At 39.4% G+C, this 22,995-nt stretch overlaps 1 protein-coding gene across 15 annotated transcripts in view; it reads right to left on the reverse strand.

The window, feature by feature from the left end:
• Positions 1 to 22,995, reverse strand: part of NUMB (NUMB endocytic adaptor protein) — a 99,322-nt gene that overhangs the window by 37,891 nt on the left and 38,436 nt on the right. The window contains exon 1 of one of the 15 annotated variants that reach the window (XM_054198011.1): positions 1,162 to 5,662. The exons of the other annotated variants lie outside the window; for them this stretch is intronic. The gene's annotated coding sequence lies outside the window, so the exon portion shown is untranslated. Of the gene's footprint in view, positions 1 to 1,161; positions 5,663 to 22,995 lie in introns of those variants that run through there. 15 annotated transcript variants of the gene reach the window in all.

A 22,995-nucleotide genomic window follows, 5' to 3' on the forward strand; every position in this document is an offset into this window, starting at 1 on the left:
TAAAAGTAATACTGTACAATACGTACTAATTTAAAGATATACCCATGGATAAGGAAAACACCACTAGAAGTGGGAAATTTAAGTGTGGTGATGTTAATACCTGTTGAAGTGCAAATACGCATGCTACTCGTGCACGAGTTCAGTGGCAAATGAATGCAATGCTGCCTGATCTTGTAGCATTGTGGCGCATTCTTTCAGCATAAGGGATAGTTCCTGAAGTATTTCTACATTAGTGAAACAACCAGACCGAACTCCACTTTTGCAGCAAACACCTGCGCCCAAAGATGCTTGAGGAGCGTTTGAAAGCAATAAGGTGCAGCACTCCAAGCAATCCAAATCTCTCTTGCAAATTAAGTGAAGGGTTCAGATGTACGGCAAAGGCCAGATGACTGTCCCTGGAAGGGAGCATGTACCTAAAGTAGCCACCAGCTCTAACAAACAGTGTAAGAGCAGGGATAGGAAGTTGCTCAGGGATTCTCAGTCCCAATTATCTAGTTATAAAGTAGCGTTAGCTTCATTCCTTCATAGCTGCAAAGTGCCTGACGTAACTAGTTAAATGAAATATTTTCCTGAATTTACTTGGTAGGATTTAGAGATTAGAACATGTGTGCAAAATAAAAAACACGCACATTTCTTATCACTGAAGAAGCTGAGGCAGCTCCTCTACAAACACAGTTTCTTTATTTTACAAGCCATTTAAAAAAATCTTTGAAAGTGCAAAGGCAATTCTGAAAGTTTTAAGAGAAGATGAAAGGCTTCTATTCTCCATTAACGCTTAGAGAGGCATTAGAGCAGTATTAGTTATGTATTTTGCTTCACCAACTGCAGACAGAGGAGTCTATGCATCACTCAGTCTAAAGGAACCAGAATTTCATGGGGGAAGCCGTTCAATCACCTCGGGAAGGTGACACTGTACTGCAGCAGATTGACACACGGCACCTCAGCTCACGAGGACAGAAACCCACTGTTGTCCCTGTGGAAGACTGGCATGATGAGTTCCTGTCGCGTCGGTGCAAAGCTCAGGAGTGCCGTTAGCCCAGCGCTTAGAGACCACCCACCCGACTTGCGCTCGGGGGACTGAGAAACGGGCACAGACACCCTGCTCCGCCAAAAAGGACAATAGGTTCTCAAACTGGTACAAACAAATGCAGTAAGACTCACTTGCCGGCATTCTGAGCATAACAGATGAAAAAAACGTGTTGTGGATATTTCAACCTACACCTGTGTAAAAGCAACCTGTGTAAGAGTTAGGAAGGTAACTCAGAAGCTTCAGTAAGTATCAAAACAAGAACCGAGAACAGCAGGCAGCTGCTGTACCACTTGTGAAATCACAGCCTAATTGCCTTATCGGAACATTTGCTTATGTGAGCATTTCCTTGGACTTCTCCCAGGAAGCATTGCTTTTGCCCATGAGACTGGTACCTTATCAGAGATTTATTCTGACCAGGAATCTCAGCCCACGGGGTAGGATGAGAAAAAAAAAAAAAAAAAAAGAGTTCTTCAACTACACTTCCTATGAGAAGCTGAAGTGGCATTTTGCCCAAAAGTATTTCCTTTTCACTGAAAAACAAACCCATTTTCCTGCATGTTCTAATTTTGAGGTCATATTGGCAACAAGCAATTTAAAAATAGCTTGTTCTATTTAATAGCAATGCTGACAAATAGCAAAATTAATTTCTGGCCAGGCAACCAGTGAGCTTTCTCCAACTGCCATACTCGGATGTCTGAGATGTCGGACTGTTTGGAGTAGGTTGCAAACTAGGTTGCCCTATAAACACCTAATTTGCTTTTAACATGCATGTCAGCCCAATATAACCAGGATTGCCATCTGACTGAAGGTGTTAAGTAAAACAATTCACACACACGCTGGGTATTTGAGAGGAGAAGCACATGAATTGCTGCAATTAGGTGCTTAACTTTCTACTAATTTTGTCTGGAGCTCAAAATCCCTGCTCAGGAGCTCTAGAGAAGAACAAGTGAGCGTTTTCTACTTTGAATCTTTGCAGGGCACTTCACATTTCCATGCAAGCATAGCAGGCCCACCGACACAACGAGAGACACCAAGCTAGCCTGCAACAAGCCAGCAGGGTATTTTCTACTGACAGCATCATTGATACTGTACAGAGTTTTACACTCTGTCTCGGGATTAGGCAGGCTGGAAGTTATTTGTCCCTGATTTTTTTCTATATTTAGCAGCTGAATTTTGTCCTGTAATTAAAAGCATTTTGAAAACCCCCAAGAAGAAACAAATCAAACTACCACAGACACTATTTCCTTTTCACTTTTACAATCCCAAATCCAGTTCGGACCCGGAGAGAAGACATGGAGAAACAGTATTCAAAGATTAAACCTGTCGGAAAGCCAAGATGGGAAACTCAAAATTCTAGCTAAATCACAAAACGTAGCATTATATCAGAGACAAACCAGTAACAAAGGCTGAAAGCACTAAAATCTTCTGGAGAAGAGAGGAAACAGAGACACTTTGGGTTCTGTTACATTTCAAGGTTATCTGAATGTTCATGCCCCTTGGAAAAACAAACAAACAAACCAACCCAACCCCGCCCCCCCCCCAAGAAAACCTTCACCACTTTTGCAATCCAAGAGATTACAACATTAGACTAAACATTACACCAGTTCCCAAAGCACCATACGAGCATCTACAAAAAGCATTGAAAAGACAAAAGTTATTCACATAGTGAGTTTATATATTTATGTTGCTATTTGTTTTTATGCGAATGGATGTATTTTAGGTATTTTGAAAACACAGCTCCAAAGCCAATTTAAAGAGAGCTTTGGCACCATTATTCTTCTGACCACCTGAAAAGGTAGCATTTTAACCCATATCAGTTCACTGACAACTCAGGGGCAACAGAGGGACAGAAATAACATTGTCACGGATAAAAGAGCATGTTGAAGCACTCTCGGCTTCATTGCCTTGTGCATCATCAGGTTATGGCTGCAGAACAAATGACTGCAAGATAAACTAGCATGTTAATTCATGTCTCGTTAGCTGCTCTGCTGTATGAATGTGTTCACTTTTACCCTTCAGTGAGCACAAGCCAGCAATTTACCCTTCAGTGAGAGATGGGTAAGCTTTCACATTAACTGAAGCTGGATCAGGTGGGGAGCTGCTGCTGATGCAAATGCAGTTTAGCTCCCCTCGCAGGAGTTTACGCATATACCCATACCTTCAGATAAGCAGTTCCTTTACATTTTGCATAAATGTTTCTCGCATAGCAGTTGCTGTTCCAAGGTGATCCAAACTACAGAATCCGCAGGGCAGAAGGGCAGTATTGGTACCTGAACTGAGTTTGCAAATTTAAGTGGTTAGATTTTAGGCAAGGGGTACTACAAATTTCACACTAAGCAACCACCTACAGTTTCAACATTGAGGACGAAAAACCAGCATAACCCCATTTTTACCTTTCTTCTGAACTCTAGCCCTCACAAAGGTTATTTAATCCACATTCAATTACGTGGTATCTTTTTTGTTTGCAATGGAAAAGGATAAAACTTGATTTTAAGTCTTCAGTTCAGCTGTTTTTTTAAAACCATTCAGAGCATTTGGGATTACTTTCTGTTTTCTCACAGAATTGAATACTGTTTTCTATTTACTTTACCAATTTAGGAAAAAAAACCCACAACAATTCATGGGTCAAGTAAGGGCAAAGTACTCTCTGCAGCCTGCAACAAGTACAGAGTAGCCAGGGCAGGGAGGGAACACACACACCCCGACCCCAGTGACATCCTCCTGCTTTATAGTATAAATCCTGCAAGCCTGAACCATCAGGAGTAACATCAATAAAATTCCTAGAAGTATGCATTTCAAACACCAGGGAAATCTAGGTTTAAGTACAACGTGTTACAGGGATCATTATAAAATTTACAAGCCTCCACATGAAAGTAATTCAATTAACATGTTACAATGAGACTAAGTATTTTAAAAAAAATAATCTCATTCATATCTCCATTGCCTGCTGGCCACACACAGGTGAGGTAGGGGCAGCTGCACAACTACCAGCTATGTCCTCTTTCCCAGTGAAATGCACCTAATATTGCTAATAAAAAAAAGGACCAAGCCAAACAGAGACCAAAACCCAAAGCAACAAGTTCATCCATCTCTAATATGTTTTTTGCCTAAGAAATACCAGGCATTTCAAAGCTTTCTGAATAAGGATGCGTTTTTCCTGACAAAGTTACCTGATACTTAAGACCTAAGAGGACATGCGAATTATCTTAATCTGATTAAAAAAAAAAAAAAAAAATGCGTTTGCCTAACCTACTTAGTAGGAAAACACTCCAAAAAACATTCCTTGGCACAGCTGTGAAGGTCTGTATCCTCATAAAACTCCATGGCTTTGAGTTCTTTGTGCAAGTAAAACCTGGACACACCTGTCCGAAGACTCAAGTCTAACAGATATCTTTTTAGCATTACCAAAGCTTGAATTTTATTACGAAATCCACAAGGGTTCACACCAGGAAAAGCAAACAGCCTGCACTTCTGCATTTCAGAAGAGTATTCTGCATTGCTTTTTCCCATAAAACTCAGTTCACTGCTGACGCTTGAACATTATTGTAAATCTTGGCTATAAGCAGGACACTAGGACATCAGTGAGGAATTATGCTTGTTCCAAGTCATTTCCTTGTGACAAGATTTTGGCAGGCTTATCTGCAGTATGAGCGCAAACATAAAGAAGTGGTTCAAAACATTTAGATCTATTTTGCTTTCTAATGCACATTTTGAATCTCTAAATTTAAGATGACAAGGCAAGAAGATTTTATTTATAAGAAAGAGGCAAGCTAGGAAAGCTAGTTGATTGCCGCCAAGGTAAATAGTCTGTCCCTGTCTATTATGAATCTGCCAAGAATGGAGTTTTAGTTCTCTGAAAAAATCCTTATTAAGCATTGCTGCTAAACAAACAGTCTCCCCTCCTCTCCCACTCACGCAGTACAAAAACATGTAATGCCCTATCTCTCCAAGCCTACTGTAAAGGTTAGCCAAAACTTGCTGCAATTGCCCTGCAACAGCTTCTCTGCAATTATTCACCAGCACAAGAACACAGAGTACCCTTATCTTCTAAGGAAGAAAAGGTCACCCCATGTGTCAGATTTTGAATGCAGAACTTTGAGCCTTTTTGTAAGTTTAGATCCCATAAAATCTAATTAAATCCAGCACTGTCACACTGGAGCAAACCAAGGCATGTAACCATATGAGCATGCTCACTAAAACCTTAACAGTCCTGCTTACGCAATACGGTATGACTAACCACATTACTCACCACATGGCTTTCCAACCCATTTACCCTTTCATTACCCAATTAAGATCTAATAATACAATACTGCAAGTAAACATTCTAAGACATCAAAATACACATAAAGGTGAAGCATGAGCTCATTTGTTGAGCCAGTAAATACATTTTGTTGTTGTTGTTATTATTTAGAATTCGAATTAAGGGGATTTTCCTTGTTGTAGAAAAATGCAGTGTTGCATACATAATAAAAAGATTACTGAAACAAGCACATCAGCTGTAGAAAACTCACCTTCCAGCAGTGAAAGTAATATTTAGATCATACTTTGAAAATACAGCAGAAACAGCAAACTCTTGATATAACCCCAAGGAGGTCAGAGCTGTAACGATAATATCAATTTCTCTGACAGCGTTCTTAGAAATTGTGATGCCCTGTCATTGTAAGAAGTGAGGTACTAAGCATCCTCTCAAAGCCATCAGTTTTCTTGCTGTCTCATACCTGAGCTAAAGTATCATGTGAGAACTCCACAGCTGTTTCCAGAGCACTTGACAATTCTATCTGCACCACAGATGAGGGTGAAAGAAGGGGAAAAAAGAATGTTATGACAGCAACATCTTACTGGCAAAAAACAGAGTTAAACAAAAATTGCAGATAGCTTATGAAATATCAGGAAATGAAATCATGAACTGTACTCCAATACACCGTCAACAATTGCGTGGCTAAAACATTCGGCTACCAGAAGCCCTATCCTAAGTCTTAGAATTTTGCAAAATATGCCAGACTCTTCAAACATAAATATCCCTGCACTGCAGCAATTAAATACAGTATTCAGTATTCCATGACAGTATGTAACAGAACTACCAGCACAGCAGCTACACTCAGACTCTCAAACTGTCAGAAAAATACGAGTTTGATCATTGCAAGGCAGAAGTTATTCCTAAAGATAAGCCACGCAATAAGAAATCACTTGCCTCTCCCAAACCTGTGAGGTTCAGCAAATAAAAGAAAGCAAGCCCTGTTTTCTCCATCAATAACTATTCTAAAGCAAATGTGCCAATTCATCAGCCTCCACAGTGACTGCAAACTCTGACTACGGTCCTGACTATGGTCCAATTCAATATGCTAAAACGTTTTAAGTGCAGAGATATAAGGCAGTAATCCCCTTGTTTTATAGGCTCACTCTAAAAATACCCTGCAATGACTGTCAGTCACTGGTGAAACGTGGGTCTCCTAAACACTCCACACAAAAAAAGCGAGTTGAATTATATATACTACCTATAACAACCGAAAATAAGCAAAAGTTTTCTAAAGAAACACTAGCTGTGCCTTGTGGAAAGCAGTTCAAGCAATTCTGCTTTGCAGCTCATCTGCATGCATGTGAAGAATTTTAACTAACCCAGTCACGCCATTTCCAAGTGAATCATTTACATTTAGGGCAGCTAAATTTCAGACGACTAAGCAGTTTTCAAACATGAACATCTCCGGTTCAAAAGGTATCTTTAGAAATATATATGGAATTTAGAAAAGAAATTGAATATTAAAGAGAGACAGACCAAAAAGGGCTAAAACAGTGGAAGAAGATTTCCTTAAATCACCCAAATTCAAGAACCAAAGCTTGAAGTTAAATATGTTAAATCTCACAAAAATAAATGCATTTTCAAAATTAAAAGAGAGTAACTTTTACAATTAAAAGAAGCATATTTTATTGGCAAATCAGTCACAAATCTCAGGTTTTTACACCAGTGTTACTTCAATAGGACCTATAAGTGTTTTAGAACCAAATAATCAGTGTTTGAACTGACAAGGAATTGTATCCAGTACAGCAGACATCTGCTGCTTAGAAGCCGAAAAAGTCAAACATAAATCAATCAATCATACCTTTGTGCTATTGACCTGACCGTTACCTACTTACTGTGAGTTCAGAAACATATGAACACACACTGTATTTTTGGTTCCAGATCCAAAGTGAGTGCAGAAACAGCAAACAAACAAGATACAGATGCAGAGCACGCGTGTCAGGAACCAACATGGACTCTAAACCAGATCACTTGGAGGATCCATTTTAGCAAGATTTGGGGGAAAAAAAAAAAAAAAAAAATTCATACTGAATCTTTACACAGCGTTTCATATACAATGGTCATGCTCAACACAGAAGCGAAAGCCACAGCATTTTGGTCAACTGATGCAGCAACAGCGCTCTGCACCAGCACACAGCAGCCCTCAAAGTCCAGTCTACGTGGCCCGTGTTCTGAAAGCATTTGCAACAGCAAACTTTAAATTCATATCGGCTTCATGAGAAGTCCTCAATGGGAATGGATAGTAGCGCTGCCCATCTGTCAGCAAGTAGGATTTGGGTATAGAGAAAGTAGGTAACTCACACTTGGTAAATCCAGAAGAATAACAGCATGCTCTAATGCAGAAAGAGGAGTTGTGGAAACAGTGATTTTTATTTCATCCATATATGCTCTCAAAAGCAAACAGTTAAGTGTCTGTTTACAGCTAATGCATAATGTTCTGGAGTAGATTAAACTAAGCTAATTTCAGAGATTCAAGAGGATCTCACAAGAAGAAATTATTCTGTAATAAAAACAGCAGAGAAAAGCACACAGAAGAGGGGTAAGAGAATGACCCCAACTACAAATAATGCTGAATATGAATTCAGCTATTACCATTGTCTAGGAAAGATCATAAATCACGTGTTTAGTCCTCTAAAAATGTAACTGTCAAATAATCAAACAGTAGGAAGAATTATCATGAAAGGAGCAAAGAAAAACCAGTGAGAAGCCCCAGCATAAAACCAGACCAGAACCACAGGGTTCTTGTAGTTAATATACCCTTTCTGAAATGAAACAAAAAGGTGCAGGAAGGTAACAAGGATAATTAGGACTGCATCAACAGTTTCTGCTCAAGGACAGATTAGATACAACAAAGGCCTTCACCTCAGAAAAGCAATTTACTGGTGGGGAGAGCTACAAAAACTATAGTACCACAAGTGTTAGAAAATGAACAGGGAATGATGATTGTCCAATTTTTATGTTGTAGAAATTGTGGAGAAACAATGGAATTCTGTAGCAGTCCAGGTTTCAAAGTAAGAGCGTTTCCCTCATAATACAGAATTAACTTGCACAATTCCTTGCCCTGGGATGTTTTACAAACTAAAAACAGAAAAGGATTAAAAAAAAAAAAATAAATTATTTGATCAAAACTTCCAAAGGTTATTAGAAACTACAGTGGAGGTGCAGCCTCCCATTCAGAAAATCACTCAGTTTAATCCAACCAGCTGGGCAGGCTTATTTCATGTCTGCCTTAACCTTCTATTCTTCCTCGGGATCCAACACCGACCGTATCAGAGAGAATTACGGTGCTACGGAGTCTTTGTTGCCAACTAGCGTTAACTCACAAGCTGGTCTCCCTTCAGTACCAATCCATCCGGCCAAACCGCTGCGTTACAGCTGTCGCAGCATCGCAGCAGAGCTGTTGGCGCCCAGCTACAGCAGGATCGGCAAGAGCTGGCTCCCTGCACCTGCCTGGTAAGCATCTCCCTTTCCCAAGCCCACAGGAGCTTAAGTTTCTATAGCTCAAGACATTTAAATGAAAATCAGCACGTGAATTTGTATATTCCAGATAGCTCACAAAATTTGAATTACTGTGGCAACAGGCCATGCCTGCACTAGTCAATCTCAATTAGAAAATGAAAGTTAAACTGCTGTGAAATACGTGTGAGGAAGAATTAGCTCATCCATTCCCAGGATGACAGATGACTCCTAGTTATGTTATACCATTACTGCAGTGGGCCCAAGCACTTCAGTCACTGCTTGGCAGCTGTTATGTGGCAGTTCAAGACACTTTACCCGCTCCCATCCTCCAACAGTTAGATAAATATAATTAAAGTCCTTTTATCTGTGCATTTTCTTCAGCTTGTTGACAATAAATCAGTCACTCTTGACTGCAGCCAATGCAGAGGAGGAGGGTGAGTGTCACAAAAGGCATTTTTAATATTAATTTATAACTCATGAAGTGAAATTGTGAAGGCTTTGCGTCAAGCTTGTGTGAAAACGACAGGTTGTGATAATAAAAATGAGCCTAGAGAAAAGATACGGTAACTTTTTCTGGCTGTCAGAATATTGGAAAAATCATTTGATCATCCCTCAATAAATCTAGCAACACAGAAAAGCTCACTTCCACATAAAGGATGGGCAGAATCACCTTAGAGAACTCGCTCTGGTGCCCAGCACAGCAACTGTGGCTGCCTTGTAAGAACATAATTTTTTCTTCTCAGAAATATTCTTATTTATTATATTAGGAATTAATGTTAACATTTGTACACCTGCCCAGTGCAAGTTTTGAGTTGTTCCATAACTCTTTTCTCCTAATAGCTCTTTGCAAAACATTACCGGGAACTAACAGGATTATATCTCAAATCTGTTCGTTCTACACAATTGTAATCAAATCAGAAGTCAGATACAAGCTACAAATTCTTTTCAGCACACAGGTTGCAATGTTTTCTGAATTCCCCCACCAGCTAAATACCTTTAAAAATATTCTGCATCCTCCCTCAAGTCTAATACAAGTCATGTGTTTCATCACCACAGAAGAACTCACAAAATGTAGGGACTACGGTGACAGATTCTTTAAACAAGAGGTGTCTCAACAGGGTACTCTAAGACAATTCCATCTTTCTGGTACAATTTGGTACACACACATCTAGTGTTCCTTATGACTACACAGCACTTAAAAACTCATTTTGTGCCTAACGTTTGCCATGTCCGCTTACTGCGAAGCCTTCAGAATATCTAAACCCAACTTCAGTGGCATGCTTACTCAGTGATTTTGAAAATTATATATAGCAACATAACCAAAGATTTCTCTTTTAAAAGTATTTCACTTCATAAAATCTTGATCTACGTAATTTGTGGCAAAAAATGGCCCCAACCACAAGTGTCATAGAATCAGTTACTAGAACATAATATTCATATGACAGCAGCAAGAATACACTGACTTGGTGACTGACTTACAGGTTTTTTCCCTCAGGTTCTGCAATACTACTTTTCTTAAAAATCTCTCTCTCAAAATCCCTCTCTCTTGAAGCTATAATCTTGACTCAATGGATATACAAAAAAATATAAACCTATGGAATGAAAAAAAAAACAGAGATGATAAGGTCAAGTCAAATATGGGCTAAAAAAGGCTTCAGCTGAGAACTTATGTCCTTTCCTCCCTGTGCCTCAAAAGCCAATAAATGTTTAGAATATTTCAAGTATTTCTTTTAAAGAACCACCCCACAATCTGAAATTGTTACACCGTTATAACAACTTGCCACAACTCCAGTCAAGACTGGATTTTCCTTTGTTTATGGCAACAGACCTGAGGCTTCTCAGACCTACGGCAAAACCTTTTATCTTATTGATTTCAGTGTTTGCGTATTGGGTGTTGGGGATTGCAGTTGTGGGTAACTGGGGCAGGGAGTGTAATCTCAATGGAATTGGGAAAGATTTTGGGTGGGGGATTTTCCTGTTAAAAAAAAAATTCAAGGATAAAAAAAAAAAAATCAAATCAGTCAGACTGCATTTAAGGTTTGGGTTTTTTTGGAAGAAATCCAAATCATGTTTTTCAGATGGGGTCTTATAAACAGATGCGTACTTCCCTCCCTACTCCCTCTTCCTATTGCTTGGCATTTTAAAGCCTTTTGCTTACAAGGACAGTAGTGTTCATCTTTATGGAGGCAGTAGATTGGAATTTAACTGCTATTGCTATGAAATTTCACAGGCGCTATTTTTTTTAAATATTGGTAGTAATCTCTCAGACATTTCCTTCCACAGAAGTCACCAGGTTTCATTATGATCACTAAAATTAGTAACACATTATTGCTGATCAGCAATAACATATTATGAATCCACAATTACATGCTCAGTGAAAATTAACACATACAACTTAAAATGCCCAACTTTAAACAACTTAAAGTCCAGGGGTCCACATCCAAACCAGTTATTTATACTCTGATTACACTCAGTGGAGAGAAAAAACAGTACAGTTATACAAACCTACTTTAAGTATACCTAACAATGAAAATGTATTTCTCTAAATACATAACTCAATAGACATCCAGACAGATTGTTTCCATCCTTTTCACCTAATATCAAATTAATAATTACAAAATTCCTCCATGTAGAGATTTTTTAAATCAAGAAATGTAAGCAGTACATTCAATTCTCCAACAATCTAGTTAAAGTACTTCGTCTTTCAAGCACAACAATGAGATGTTAATTCCAGCCTGCAGACAACATTTAAACCACTTATTCCAATATAACATCCTCTAGTACAGGGGCCGGGAGGTGGGGGGGGGGGTGTAGAGGGGGATAATCTCAATTTGTTACCTGAGATAGACTGTTCCAAACTAGTAAAACTGCTTTACCTACTAACTGCACTGCAAGCACTTGCATCAGCATTTCAGCTTCTAGTAAAAATTAAATCTATGGTAATTTAGCACACAAGCCAAGTCGTTGGCTTCGAATATAATGGATTCAGCCTTACTGTACCACCTTCCTGGACATAAAATATTGGGATCTTAATTCAACTTTTTTCTGTTAGCTTTCTCTTCCCCATATTAATTCAAACTGTTAGCATAGGTTTTACTACCTCTTTCAAGCTCAGCATGGGCTTTCTGCTACAAGGCAAACAAGTACTACAAACAAACATGCATTAAAAGCCAGAACAAGCCTTTGCATGTATGTTTTCCTTGCAAGTTGTACTCGCATCTCGAAATGGATTTTAAGAGGAGGCCACAATGTGCGTCCTAATACCAACAGTTTAAAATAACCTTCACGTAATAATAAACAACCTCCACAGAAATTGTCCGTAGAATCTAGAAATTAAGATCAAAAGCGTTCCCATATTCTTAGTACAGCAAGATACAGAACACTTACTAATGAGACGAAGTTTAACCAACAGTACTTTAACAGTTGGTCAATCATGCATTCAAAAGACAAAGCTAAGATATGCATCTGAAAATGCTAGTGCTGCCTTCAAGGGCCCCAGTTTATCTATACAAGGAGCTAAGACTATCACCTTCTTCCACGAATACCAAAATCCCATAAATATTCACATGGACAAAACTCCTGTTTCGCCATTACTCATGAACTGTTCTCCCACCTAAGAGATTCTAACCTACCGTGTTTATTTTAGCCCTGATCTGCAAATACATAGTCAATTTAAGAAAAACAACAGAAGAGCATGAAAAAGTGCCTATTTCAGCAAAAGCTTCAAATGAAAGTATAATTACAAGCAATATCTGCTGAATTAAGTCAGAAGCATCTCAAGCCATCAGTAAAGCTCATCTTGTCAGCTAGGGACAGGAAAGAGCTACAGAAATATTGCATGATGTGCTGCAATTGTGCACCTATTAACTTTATTTAAAATAGTCTGCCAGCTGAGACACGGACAAAAAGACAAAGACATTCATTATTTGAATAAATTGAGTTCTTGGCTTTCTTGCTACTGTTGTTCAAATCCAGGAAGAAAGTCCAATATTAACACCACACTGACCTACAGAGGTAAGTACAGAGAATACAGATCCCTAAAGTGGTCCTCACATTAGTTATGCTACTGGTATAGAAATTACCTACCTCACTACCGTGTTCTTAAGCAAAGTAGGATTTTGTTTATCATATATGGGATCACGCTTCCATCTCTTTCAGATGGTTACTTGTATCCCGCAGCCGTGTAGCAGGTGATGTTCTCCCGGGAGGGAGCTCAGGCTGCCCACGAGTCAGTACCGGAGTGCAGGCAGGGCTGCCCACAACAGCGGGAATTCTTCAGCTCCACCAGTGCCAACAGTCCTCACAAACACACCCATCTCACTGAATGACCTCGGCCAGGCTGGAACTCTGAAATCCACATATGTCTCTCACCTTTCTAAATCAGCTGTTGTTCACTACAGCAAAGCTGCTACAACGATCTTCTGCAACAACACAGAGGCTGGTGGCAGAGAGTGCCAAAAAGTGTGTTTGCCCAGAAGTAACACATGCTGGAAAACCACACGGCTGCAGTAGCCTCTTGAATCATAAACGGGCTGTCATCTTCCCAACTTTAAACTGCTTGGCAAAGGAACAAGAAAAGCCAAACGGGAAACAACCAGGAAAATTGTCTTCATCCTCCCTGGGCCTCATGTTCGTCGGAGCAATCAATGAAGCTTCAAGCTTCGTACAGACAGAAACATCACCCGACAACCCTGAAATCCCACACCCATCGTCAGCCTTCCTATGTCTGCAGCACAGCACACTGCTACCAGTCCCTCTGCAAAACCAGACACAGCACAGAGCAAGTGGCTCCAAGTCATCACTCACAGGAGGCTCCTCTGAATAACATATTCAGATTCTACCACTGCCATACTGTGCATTGCCTGCTGATGGACGCTGCAGTGGCAAGCCACAAATTTCACTCCTGGTATGAAGGAGTTTGACATGGAAGCAGTATGAGCTCCACAGCCTGGGCAAGTAGGCAATTGTGCTGCTGCTGCCCAGGCTGGACGATGAAATGACGCGCCTTGTTCTCCGTACCAAGACAGCAACACATCACCTTACTTCCACAAAAGACAGCTGCCTCCTGGGGTGGCAAGTGAGCTTGGAAGCAGAAGACAGGATGAAGAGGAAAGCAGTCTAAAAATGCCTGCAATGTAACAGCTGGCACCCAGCAGCAGGGCAGGCATGATAGGGACTTGGTACAAAGGGCACTGGATATTGTGCTGCAGATTCACACAATCATAAAAGTCACAACTGTGTTATCTTCACCATTGGCTGGTCACAGGGTCCACTGATTTGAGCAGGACCTTGAATAAAATCAATTATTCTGGCAACCGACTGTAGCTTAACTACTCCATTCATAGATCACCATTCTTAACAGTGTCCTCTGCCTTCCCTGTCTCAGTCCAGAAACCATTAAAAAATAGTCTATTCCTTATAGAATGTTCATTTGTCCCTTATACAATAGGCAGCATACAGGACATTGATAATATGGATTATTGTATTATAATTTAGAATGTCATTAAAATTATGTGGGAGACAACACTAACCTTCCTTTACAGGGAGTCAATTGTACATTCCTCAATTATCATACAATTCCTCTATATACATATAACTTCACCTTATTTACTACACTCACAGGAATGGAACCCATGAGCAGGGGGATACAAATAGTAAGTCGGTGACATAGGTACTGAATTAAGATAGAAAGCTATCTTATACCACTCTAGGAAAATCAGATCACCTGAGAAGCTGGCATAATCCCTGCTTGCTGGCAAGTTCCACAAGAGTGGATCTTGACCACAACCCCTGGGGGACCAAGCATGATCTTATGTCCCTTTGAGATTACCAAAGCCCCATGTTTCACTTGGCCAGAAAACATCAGTGCCCATGGCTGAACTTTGAAAGTCCACTCAAACTGCAGTGTTGTTCCAGCAGCTTTAGCAATCTTCACCCCTGGTTAACTGATGGCAACCAGTGTCTTGCAAACATACATCAACAAGCACTAACAAACCAAAGGTTGTCTACATCCGAATGGGGAGCGTCTCCCTGCGTGCATTTTCTAGCACTTGCTGGGTGCAAATACCTCACATTACTTCCTAAAAGACAGATTTAATTTCAAATTTCACCTGTCCATCAGGTGCCACGTCTCTATTTCAATGCCATCCTTCTACTTTGCTTATGGTTTGTTGTGTATGTTCCCAGCTCAAACTTCACCTCCTGAGATTATCTCCACAGCAGCATCTTACCTGCAGCTTTTTGGAGCTGCACACATTGCACCAAACAGACAGCTGCCACTATTAAAGGCAGTGGTCTCCATCAGCAGTATTATTTTCTGGAAAAGGAAAGGATTCTCAGACAAGAACTGCAGAACTCCTCATCTCTCTATTAAGAGGTTTCTTTTGACCCTAAAACCTATTTGAGGTTTCATTTGTAGCAGCCCACTGCTACACTGTAGCTAGAGATGCTGAAAGCATTTATACCAAGCCTTCTCTTCTAAATAAAAGCATTTTATCACACAATTTTCCCAGCATCGAGACTTGAGAAGTTGGATTCCTACTCAGAAAGAGCAGCATTGCAGAACTCATATAAATGAGGAGGAGAAAAAGCCAAGTAGCTATTACGTATGTTTCTCTGGCCAATTTAGCCTCATGACAGTACAATTATGCAAGTGTCTAGGGCATTTGAATTGCATGCCTCAAGAAGTACCGTTGGAAGCCACAAACCACCTTTCCTCAAATTTCACACTAAGCATATTTAAGATCTATGCCAAATTGATTTTTTCCAGTGGTTAGGCAAAGTTGATAAACTCACAAATGCCACCCAAAAAGATAATCACCTATGCAATAACATGTTCTTCAGTTATTTACACACAATATTTTACATAAATAAGGCTTCTCCAATGAAATTTATCAAGCTGCAGAAGCAATAGCATAAGAATTTACTAGGGTAGCCTAGTTTAGTCACTCAATCTTTCCTGGTAAGAAGAGCTGAAGTATTTGAACAAGTTCAGAGTTCTTAATGAGTTTTATATTCTTATTGTTCCCTCACTTTGGAGAAAATACTCTATAAAGAAAGAGGCCACATTTGCAAAAATCAGCTTCTCCTTTTCCACCTCTCTCTGTTGTGAAATATGAGGACTGGAAATTGACCTCCAGCACTGTTTACACAGGGACTATATAGAAACATTTCTATGAAGTACACGGTGTCTGACTATACAAACCAACAGAACTTTCTTAGCCTTTCCAAGTTGTGAGTTTGAGGGATGCCAACACTATTAAGCAACAACAGTTTCCAGCACACTCCCATTCACATTGCCTGTTGGGAATTCCTTGTCACAGGAAGGGGCTGCAGTCCATGCATCACATCTGACAGCTACCGTGGGTTTTCTTTTTCCATGCCCTGTCCTCTTTTTCTTTCCTGTATTAGTCCTTCTGTGTTCAACCTTAACTCACGGCCAAGTCCTATCTCGGTCAGTCTTGGTCACTTGCATTTTAGAAGCTTCTCAAGATTAAGCATTACAGCCATGCTGGCTGGAAGTAGACTTCCTAGTGTTAAAAGATGAAACCTCCTTAACCCTGGATCTATAGCAAAAAGAATAGGATGAAATTCAGCGTACCCAGGATTCTAAATCCCAAAGCTGAAAAGCAACCACAACTATGGAAGTTTTTATTCCCATGACTCACAATATTTAAAAAAAAAAAATAATCTATTGAGTTTGTGAACTACACCAGGCCTTTCTTATTACTCACGTAGCTTCTCTCTCCCTCAAATCTTACAACAAAAGAAATAAAGATGAAGGTGACAACTTCACAGTCTGGAATGAAATGCTTTTCATAGCCTCTATCGTGAACCTCTAAATTGCGACAGGCTGCTGTAACAAAGCCAAGATAACCGAGGCTATCTTGGATTGTCCTACCACCACACCCAGGAATGCAACGCATGCCAAAACTCAACAGTTGGTCGCTGACGTAGGCGCAGGAGGAATCACAGTGTGGGACTGAATCAGTTTCTCACCACTGGAATAATACATTTAGGCGGGTTTGCTATAAACATCTAGTTCTGTAGATACAGGAGGAAACTGGAGCCATATGTAGGAGACCCAAATACTAATTACAGAGAGTAAAGTTTCAGCAATATAAAATTACAGAAGAGGAGGAGATTTAGGAATTGGCCTACTTTAAGGCACATGGCCTGTGCACTCTGAACTCTCATGAAAACAGAGCAACTGAGAGATAAGGCTGTGGAAGAAATCAGGAGTTTGGGCTACAGACAAATTCCCTCTTATTACATACTGATGCACATGATCCTGTTACTGAACTAATCTTTTCTAGATAAAACAAGTAAACTTTGTGTCAAAAAAAATATATTAACTAGTAGCAGACTGCCCCGTAACACAAGACATAAGGATGAAGACAACACACACGTGTGTCTGACATACCACTAGGCAAAGGAGCATCAGCAGCCTCCATGGAGTTTTGTACTGCAAACACAACTCTGCAGCAAGAGGCATTTCCATGTTTTCTCTCTCAGAGAGGGGCTGTAAGACTGGCGGTTGCTCTACCTCATTCCTATCCTGCTTCTGCAGTGAAAAATCATAATATAGGTTACTAACTTGACAACACACTCAGACTGAATACATGTTTTATTAAACCGAACTTCTGAAATTCCTGATCTAATGGTAATTTCCAGAATAACTGAGATTAATCTTTGAAAGTTTCAGTATTTCAAGCAGCACGAGTTAAAACTCAGACACCAGTGCTGAGAAGATAAGCCAATTCCATCCTTCCTTATTATCTAATAAGGCAAAAGATCCAAAAATATTTGAATGACCAGGTAAATTAACTTTACAGAACATACCTAAAATCTGCCCATGTTTAAGATCATATTCATAGATGGATATACATGTGATCTGCTCCAGTTTTTGCGGTTTAACAGTTTTCACTCCTTTTGTTTGTTTTTTTTTGTTTGTTTGTTTAATTGTTTGGGGAGGATGCTGTTCTACTAAGAATATTTTTACTTTTCAAAATATTGTCTGCAGTTAAGTGACTTTTCTAAGAAGGATTTTTGAAAATTTTGTTACTGTTAAGGCCCTCTTCTAGAAGCCACCCTGGAGTTATGAAACAATTAAAATCTGAACAGATTAAAAAAAAAAAAATATCTTACAAGAGTCAGGACATACAAAGCAAGCTTGTAATTTTTTTTCCTAAAGGGGTAGAGGGTGGGGATTGTGCAGGACAGGGATATTTGACATTCTGATTTCCCCGATTCTGGGAAGAAGGTTAGACAGCATTCCTTAAATATTGGACAGTCTTGACATTCACAGTAGGAGGCTATATTTCCTGCTGGGTAATAATATTACGTTACACATAAAAATGGTTACATTGGTAAAATTAAAGTATCTGCAACACGTGAAACTCTCAGCAGAGCTCCCCTTCGCTCTGAGACTCCAGAAGGGACCAAGGCAATTGCAATACACCATCAAGAGATGTGACCGAACACCTCTATAAAACCTAAGCATCCCAGGTTGATACACATTATGTAAAATTAAATCCATGCTCACCCTGGCGCAAAATCAGAACGGAGTCCTCTGGCTCTAATTCTCCTTCATACAATTATTTTGGGAATGGGGAAGAAAAAGAAACTATGTGCTTTTATAAGATATAATTACCCATAGATTATGGGAGCAGGCAATGAAAGAACAAAAAAAGTAAAGGAAATAAGGACTAAAACACGAATGAAAAGAAATTACTTCATCGTTAGCACAGCTATTGCTAGGTGGCACCTTATCTAGCTTTTAAGGTGGCTAATTATTGACAGGCATCACAGAAGAAACAGATTTTGAGTAGAAATCTGAATATTAATAGCATTATGGATCAGCTTATTGAGTATGATGTTTAAAACAAATCCAAGCAAGGCTGAAGTCTTCAAACAAGAGAAACATTTCAATTTATCTACTAAATGCAATGTAAAAATCCCCAGTGTTTATTTAATGAATTTCAAAGGTTCAAATTGTTTCAACATATCAGTAACTAATATTCTGAATCTATTTTAAGTGGTTAAAGATCCTCAGTATGAGTACAATTAAAAATATTATTTAAAGATTCACTAAATTGAAAGGTTTTGGTAGAGATGAGTTCAGAGAACTTAAAAGAGCTACGGTAGAATAAACTTCCTGAGGATGCCTCACAATTCATTTTACATGTTTCATAGAATCTCTCAAATTTTAAAACTTGCAAAATCTTAAAGTAAAAAGATGTGGTATTCAGTTTTTAAGAAACGAAGGGGAAGTTCACAAGCTTAGTTCAGGGAATAAACACATTACTCAACTAGTCAAAGAAAGCAGAACTGACTGAGAGTACACTGTCGTACCTAATTCAATCAGAAGTGCTAACAAATACCTCCTTTAATAATTTTAATCCAGTCCACCCAAGATTTGAAAAGAAAAGCTTTTCACTTTCACAGTATGAAACACTTACTTTCACCTATAGAATTAACTTGTTGGTTTCCATAGTACTTAACTTACCATTTGAAAAAAAGAGTCTGTTGTTTTAAGAAGTCCACCAATTACTACCCACACAGCCAGTTACACGTCACACAAACAAATCCAGATGATATAATTCTCCAAAGTTCAGAGCATGAAAAGGTAAAACCTCTTCCAGAGAGAGCGGGTAAGGCGAGACTGCGGCTGTGACACAGGCTTTGTTGGACAGGCTGCCCTGAGACACTCCCTGCAAATTCTCTTCACCACCCACATCCCCTTGTGTGAGGCACACAGACGTGACACACAACAGGAAGGGCCTGGACAGCCTTCCTTCTAGGTCAGGTACACCAAAACGCTTCTGGGAAACCTCAACAAACTAGGCATGGCCTTGGGTCAAAATAAAGGCTATGTCAAAGGTACCTAACTTGGATCTGTAAGACACTGTGGTGCACACAAACCAAAGCCATCTTCAGCTATCTGGTTTTACAGAGGTTTTGGTAGCACCCGCATCAGTTCCCAGATATCTGACTCCAATCAAACATTTTGGAAGAGACTACTACAGTCATAATACATTAGGACATCTCCATTAGAAGCAGTAGCTATATCCTGCTATAGAAACTAACACAGCTTACCATGACCGCCACTTATCACATTCCACCTGAAGCAGCACCGACACTGTCTACATAAAATTATAAATATAATCTACTGAACCCCTTTTTTTTTTTGTTCTGCAGTTAATGTACTCAAAGTCCATCCACTCAGAGAATGGAAACCAGTGGGTTTTAGCAGGCAATAGCAGTCCTCTTCTTGGGTACAACACCTTAAGCAAGACAGTGACACCATGTCTGTTCTGCAAAGCCTGAGTAACTGCACCAGTGGGACAGGCCACCGCAGGCTCCTTACTCTCCACAGGGTAACATCCGGAGCAAAAAATTTTAGATTAGCTCCTGTGTATGTAAACTGCACAGTACATTTGGTTCTATAAATTGAATTGACTGTGTGAATCCTGCTTTCACCCATGGTGTTCAAGTCTGTTGAATGACTGGTAGAGCTACTTTAGTCTTCAGCACACACCTATAAAAATAACTGTGCAGAAGAAAGGATCTCTAGGTGTACTAATAAGACAGTTACAGGCCTGGAGAGCAGGACGCTTCAGCCTCTTCCAAAGGAGTGTAATACTTAATGGAAGCAGAGGCCTACAATTACACATTTAAGTCACAATATACATTTTTACAAGATTACAGCTGGAAAAAATCCCGTCCTGAGAAGGAAAGAAGCCAAAGGGCAGAAGAAAGATTGAGACAGTCAGGAAGATATTCCCAGAATTTCTCACTTCAGCCTTGAATTACAGAAGTCACTGGTGGTTTTCATCGCCCCCCTCACCTCCCCACAAATATTCAGTCAAAATGGTTTACCTAGACAGTAAAGACTGGAGCAAATATCTGGACTAAGCACCTCTGGGAAAGGTGTCTGCAACTACTTACAAATCTTTTTTTTTTTTTTAATGACAGAAAACAAAAAACAATATTTGGTTATAACTACCAGCGTTGTTTAATACTGGTATATGCCAGCCTCTGCATTTTTGTCCAGTTTTCTTAAGTACACTTACTTATTCTGTCATGCCAGGTACAAGCTACTGTTTGTACACTGGACTACAAGCACAAAAGCAGAACCCTGTATGAACCCTGTATGAGCTGTTACTGGGTTTAGAGCGATCAGGCAATAATATGCACATGTCCTAGAAGAGAGGGGTCTAATTATCCATCTGCAAATTAGAGAGCATCCAGCTGCAAAGAGCCTGCTTCACCAAAGAGAGCAGAAGAGTGAGGATTCCCAGACAGCAGCTCTGTTGCTGTAGGAAGTAACGTAGTGCTGCCATCCACTAAGATGCACCACTCTAGTACTAAACATGCTGTTGCATGACAAAAAAGTTCGCTATAATACACGTACCTCTTTTTCTAGATATTTTCTGTAAAATATCCCATCCCTTTTCAGTTGCACATGCGATTATTTGATAAGAGCACTCCTCTGGATTATTACTTCTCACATTAAGGCCTTAAGCAGCCTCAGTTCAGCAGCATAGCTATAACTGGAAAAGTGATTTTGCCTTGTAACTATAGCAAATCTAATATTTTGAAGAAGCTTTAAATTCAATATCTCAATCTTATTTTAAGATAAAGATTCAGAGTCCAATGTTAATATTGAACAATGAATTTTTGCCAACATATGCTTTTTTTTTTTTTTTTTAGAAACTAGGAAAAGGATTTCACAGGTTCTAAATTCTGACTACCTAACCAGAGAAGAGTAACATCATAATGAATTTATATCCACACACAAAAAAATTGGGGAAGTGCTTTCAAATAGCATTACATGAAGTGATAAATTACATCTGGCATTTCAGACCCTTGAGAGAGTTCTCAATTTTGAAAAATGAGCATAGAAAAAAATGCACAAGCTACACAGTAAAGAGACACACTTATTATGTAGGAGATCATCAGCAATTTGGGGGTTGTTTTGTTTTTACATTACCAAAGCTATTAAGACCATTATGCACCACGTACTGTACACCCCACATCTAGTTTATTTGACCAGTTCAGTCTACTGGCTGGTACAAAAGGCTTTATTGCATCTGGTCCCTTTCCTGCAAGGAGGAGGCACATCTTTATCTAAACTGAGCTAAGCAGGATAAACAGAATTAAAAAGGAAACATTACTCAGCGTTACTGGTATTTTATCTCTCAAGATCTCTCAAATAGTGGTATAAAGTTTATCATGGCATCTGCTTAACCCTACCAACAGACTGGTAATTCACCTTGAAAAACAGCTTGACGAGCTTCTGTGAAAATCCAACACAAGTCTAAAATGCTTTTTGCTATGGTAGGAAAGAATATAAGCAGCAAAACAAGCCCTTCCTTCAATCTGTATAAAGGCTGGGGGTGAAGAGCCGAGGGAATAAAATACCGTTTTTCTCTAATATCAGTGCTTTAACTTTCTGTCAATGACATGGAAAAAGCACATGCATGCACCAAGTCAATCTGTAAACTGAAGAACATAGGTTGATGTAAACATCACTAGTTATTACACTATTTGTAAGAGTCTTTTATATTACAATTACATTATTTATATTACAAATATTACATATTTGTAAGAGTCCTGAGGGAAAAAATGCTTCCTTAGGATTCACAAAATCACCACTCCCATTCCCATTCAGAAAGTGGAAGGGAACCTGATCAACTGAAAGGTGCAGTTTAAGTCCCAAAGAAGTATACTGTAAACGGTACATAGACAGATAGGACAGCAATTGTGGTTGCCAAGGGAAAAAATTTGGGGGGGGGGAGGAGGAGGAGGGAGTAGCAAGTATTCTTTAATTTGAGAATCCAAAAGCAATTCTTACAGTTAGAGAACTTAAAGCGAGTTTTAGGCAACATCATCCTACCACTTCCCAAAACCTGGGGCAGCAGAGGCAGTGACTCCAAGATGACATATTTACAGCACACAGAACCCACACAACCACTACCTATTCTATAATTAATCACCAAAACAAGATGCTATTATGAACACAATGTCTCTGACAACATACCACATTCAGATGGACACTGAAATATCTTTTAGATAACAGAACTCAGTTTAATCTGGAGTTGGTATTTCCTGGCCAATGATGACTAACTCTTCTAAACCATCATTAAGTCTCAGGAAATACCCACCCCCAACATCAATTACTATTTAAACATATACCAAAGCGTTA

Source organism: Rissa tridactyla, chromosome 4 (genome assembly GCF_028500815.1).
Source record: "Rissa tridactyla isolate bRisTri1 chromosome 4, bRisTri1.patW.cur.20221130, whole genome shotgun sequence".
NCBI lineage: Eukaryota > Metazoa > Chordata > Aves > Charadriiformes > Laridae > Rissa > Rissa tridactyla.